Here is a 636-nt window from a genome sequence, read left to right as displayed (position 1 = left end):
AGTTTGAGTGCTTTTTGGGGGCCACTTTGAGGCTCTTGGGGGAGCAGTTTGAGCGCTCTTTTGGGGCAGTTTGAGCGTTTTTTGGGGTAGTTTGAGTGCTCTTTCGGTAGCAGTTTAGCCTTTTTTTTGCATGGCATTTGGAACAAACATTTTTTGGGGAGCAGGTTGAGCACTTTTTGGGGGCAGTTTGAGCGTTTTTTTGGGGGCAGTTTGAGCACTCTTTAGGGGCAGTTTGAGAGTTTTTTGGGGAGCAGTTTGAGCATTTTTGTGGGGCAATTTGAAGGTTTCTTGTGGGCAGTTTGAGTGCTCTTTGGGGCCCACTTTGAGTGCTTTTGGGGGAGCAATTTGAGCGTTTTTTGGGGGCAGTTTGAGTGCTCTTTGCGGAGCAGTTTAGCCTTTTTTTTGCATGGCATTTTGAGCACTTTTTGGGGGCAGTTTGATCTTTTTTTGGGGGGCAGTTTCAGTGCTCTTTGGGGTCCACTTTGAGTGCTCTTGGGGGACCAGTTTGAGCACCCTTTGGGGGCAGTTTGAGCGTTTTTGGGGGGCAATTTGAAGGTTTCTTGTGGGCAGTTTGAGTGCTCTTTGGGGGCCACTTTGAGTGCTTTTGGGGGAGCAGTCTGACCACCCTTTGGGGAG

The sequence above is a fragment of the Malurus melanocephalus genome, unplaced genomic scaffold, assembly GCF_030028575.1.
Source record: "Malurus melanocephalus ecotype Western Australia unplaced genomic scaffold, MMel_1.1 scaffold_651, whole genome shotgun sequence".
NCBI classification, from domain to species: domain Eukaryota; kingdom Metazoa; phylum Chordata; class Aves; order Passeriformes; family Maluridae; genus Malurus; species Malurus melanocephalus.
The sequence above is the reverse complement of the archived record's forward strand: the minus strand, read 5'-3'. Positions refer to the sequence as shown.